The sequence below is a fragment of the Ipomoea triloba genome, chromosome 4 (genome assembly GCF_003576645.1).
Source record: "Ipomoea triloba cultivar NCNSP0323 chromosome 4, ASM357664v1".
In the NCBI taxonomy this organism is placed as follows: Eukaryota; Viridiplantae; Streptophyta; class Magnoliopsida; order Solanales; family Convolvulaceae; genus Ipomoea; species Ipomoea triloba.
Genome location: NC_044919.1, coordinates 21,758,876 through 21,762,596, shown reverse-complemented (window position 1 = coordinate 21,762,596; position 3,721 = coordinate 21,758,876). Strand labels below are relative to the sequence as shown.

General features: G+C 41.7%; 1 protein-coding gene across 2 annotated transcripts in view; it reads right to left on the bottom strand.

The window, feature by feature from the left end:
* LOC116014697 (protein WHAT'S THIS FACTOR 1 homolog, chloroplastic-like) overlaps positions 1–487 on the bottom strand; it is a 2,577-nt gene extending 2,090 nt beyond the window's left edge. The window contains exons 1-2 of one of the 2 annotated variants that reach the window (XR_004097451.1): positions 230–487; positions 39–142 (exon numbers count right to left, since the gene is read on the bottom strand). The gene's annotated coding sequence lies outside the window, so the exon portion shown is untranslated. Of the gene's footprint in view, positions 1–38; positions 143–229 lie in introns of those variants that run through there. The other variant, XM_031254640.1, reaches the window with a different exon arrangement.
* Between the last annotated feature and the right edge of the window lie 3,234 nt (positions 488–3,721).

Sequence of the window (3,721 nt, the reverse complement as noted above, 5' to 3'; positions counted from 1 at the left end):
AAAAAAAAAAAAAAAAAAAAAAAAAAAAAAAAAAGGAATTTGAGATACTCAGTTTGGATTGTATGAAGCAATTGCCTTCTGGGTCACCTTCCAAAGAAGAACTGAGAACATAGAGTCAGGCAAACATTCCCCATTTGTGTCCCTAGGGCATAGAAAGATCAGAAATGGTAGAAACACTCTCCCCCCAACCCCCAAGTACAATTTTCTTCTCATTGGGCTTAGTACTTACCGACCGAACGAGGGCGGAGGGCGCGAGGGAGTGACCGGAGTGTTGCCGAGGGCGGAAGGCGTGAGGCGGCGAGAGACAAGAGATGACTGACGAGGGCGGACTGCGGAGGGAGAGAAGCCAGATTTGACTTTTGACTTTTGAGAATGAGAAAGTGAGAAGGGATAGAGCTAATTGAGTTTTGTTTTTGGATTGGGCTAAAATTCTATATTTTGGGCTATTAGGAGTATTGCTAGTATTGTATATTGGGCTTAACCCTAATCACCGTCGCAAACCCCACTCAAATAGAAAAGCAGACAACCCCTAAACCCACGCAAAACAAAAAAGAAAAAATACCTAGAATAACAGGAGACAAACTTCTCTGAATCCGCTTCGACTTTCTTGAAGACGAACCACCTTAGAGTATCTTTGTGGTGCAAAAGTCGACGCTACTGGCCTGGTGGAGATGTAACCACAACAAACAATGTGGTCTGTGGTGAATAAAATAAAAAGACCGACAAAAGTGAAGATACGGGATAGGAAGATGAAACACCAATCAAATAAAGAAATAATTTAAAAAATTCCTAAATTAAAATGTTAATAAATACATTAAATTGCAAAAAGACTAAATAATCCATCTCCATACTATAATTACCTTAAAAAACTAAAAATCTCATCAAATCTGAATCATTCAAAATAAGACAATAGATGGTCAGGATTGAATCACACGAAGGAGGTGATCTTACTGGATCCAAAAAAAATAACGAAAACTGATTTAAAAACAAAAATAATAATAATAGTTGAAATTTATCGAAAATTGTAGTTTTCGGTCAATTCAATTATCGATTATCGGTAATTAATTGCTAATTTGCACCCCTTAGATTCAAGGGGAATTTATTGCTTCAATCCCAGAAGTCATAGTTGCAGCTTTACTATGTTTTATGTGGTGATGCTTATAGTATTGGGCTACTCCAATTTACGCTACAGTGAAGTAGGAAGCTCGAGAAATATCATTATTGTTGTAGAAAAGTGCTTGCTGGTTGGTAGTCTTGGTACTCACAGTGAAGGACAACTAATTGTGAATGAAATGCTTGGCAAACATCACCCTACTGCTATAACTATTTTAGTGGGTCTGAGTAGTAAAAGAAGAAGTTTGTAAAGATCTCAAGCATGTTTCCAAAAGAGTTAATAACCAAAATAGTCCCTTCATTATAACGAAATTACCAAGATGAATGGTGTTCCTAGTGAAGCCATCAAGCTGAGACTGTTTCCTTTTTTTTCCTGAGAGATCAAGCACAGCGTTGGTTGAATTCATTTCCAGCCAACCATTTCATTATATGGGAACAGCTCCACAAGGCTTTCATGCAGGAGTACTGTCCTCCTTCCAAGGCTACCAAGTTAAAGAAGCAAATTCAGAATTTTCAGCAGTTTGGCAATGAAGATCTTCCTGAGGCTTGGACGAGATTTAAAGACTTGAGGAGGCAGTGCCCGAAGAATTTGATGACCCCAGGTGATTTTATTTCCTCATTCTATGGGGGATTGTCTAACCGGTCAAAGATTATTCTAGATACCTCATCCTTTGGGGGTATTTTCATTGATATGGGACCGGCAGCTGGAGAGCAGATGATTGAGAGGATCACCTCTAATAATACTTACTAGTACACTGAGGGAGATGATATACCCAAGAGAGATAAGACAGTTGGGATGTTTGAAGTTGAAGACAAGATAGCAATGCAGGCTCAGTTGGATTCCATACAACACATGCTAAAACAGATAGTACAGGGCCCCACTCAGAGTGTTCAGGCAATTGCCCAACCTCCACTGATTCCACAGAATCCTTATGGTTCTAACCCCTATTCTGTACCACAGGTACCTCTTGTAGCTTGTTGTGAGATTTATGGTGGAAATCATACAGCTCAGACATGTCATTTGTTAGATTTCGGTAACCAAGTTCCTCAGCCTAATGTGGAGCAAGTTGACCTCATTGGTTATTCTAGACCACAGGGCCAGGGGCAAGGTTATGGGAACTATCAGCAACAAGGAAGGAATCAGGTTGTTCCCTCTTGGAACAATCAGGGAAATCAAGTGAGAAACAATCCACCAGGATTTCATGGTAACCAAGGGAATAGGGGTGGAAACCAAGTCCAGTGGAGAAACAATCAAAACTTTGGGCAGAATAATCAGAATGTAACTCAAGGGTAGTTCCAGCAAGGAAATTAGAATTTTGGGAACACTCAGGGTCAAGGTTCTTCTAAACCACCTCAGGATGTTGATATGCAGCTTCTCATGAACACTATGATGGCTCAGTTTAGCAAGCTACAAGCAGAGATAGATGGTCTCAAGGCTCAGCAACAAGGAGGAGGTAATCAGTTTTCTAATCAACCTTCATCTTCAAATGGTAGGCTGCCAGCAAGCACAGAAAATCCAAGGAAGCAGGTGAATGCAGTGACCACGAGAAGTGGATTAGCTTTGAAGGATCCACCTTTTCCTTCGAATGATCCAGTGCCTGAGAAAACTGATGAGAAGAATGAGGGCATTCAGGTTGAGGATGTTCCAGATGAGAGTGAAGAGGAGCCTGAGTTACAGAGAGACAGTGCTAAAGGGAAAGCCCCTATGCAAGATGAGAGTGCTCCAAGTAAAAAGCCTAAGAAGAAGAATAAGCAGATTGGAGACTCAGTTGTTCCTTGCAATCTCTTGCCATTCCCACAAAGATTGTGGAGATCCAAAGAAACTGAGAGAGAGAGAATAAGTTCAAGAAGATGCTGGATAAGTTGGAAATTTCCATGCCCTTTGTTGATGTGGTGACTCAGATTCCTTCGTATAAGAAATTCTTGAAGGATATTCTGAGTAATAAGAAGAAGTTAGAGAAGAGTGCTGTGGTGGATCTCAGTGAGGGGGCATTGGCATGTGCAGCTCTTCAACAAAAGTTGCCTCCCAAACTGAAGGATCCAGGTAGTTTTACCATCCCTTGCATTATTGGGGGATTTGTAGTGGGCAGTGCTTTATGTGATCTGGGTGCCAGTGTTAGCCTGATGCCATATTCCTTATGCAAGAAGCTTAACCTGGGCATTCCAAAGCCTACTACCATGACTCTTCAGATGGCTGATAGATCCATTAAGCGCCTAGTGGGAGTTCTTGAAGACATCCCGGCGATGGTAGATCAGTACTTCATACCGGGAGATTTCGTGATTCTGGATATGGAAGAGGATGCCAAGGTTCCCATTATCCTTGGTAGGACTTTTCTAGCTACTGCTAGCGCTCTCATAGATGTTAAGAGGGGAAAGCTGGTGATGGAGGTGGCTGGCCACAAAATTGAATTTGATATCTTTAAGATGGCCAAACACCAACCCTCTTACATCGATGAGTGTCATGTGATTGAAGTGCTGGAGCAGTGCAGTGTAGTGGTGGAGGAAGAGGAAGATGAGGACTCCTCTGAACCAGTTGCTGAGGAGTTGGAGGATTCACTAGAAATAGTGGTTTCTCTTACTCCATTCGAAGAGGAGCAGGCCCCGAAGG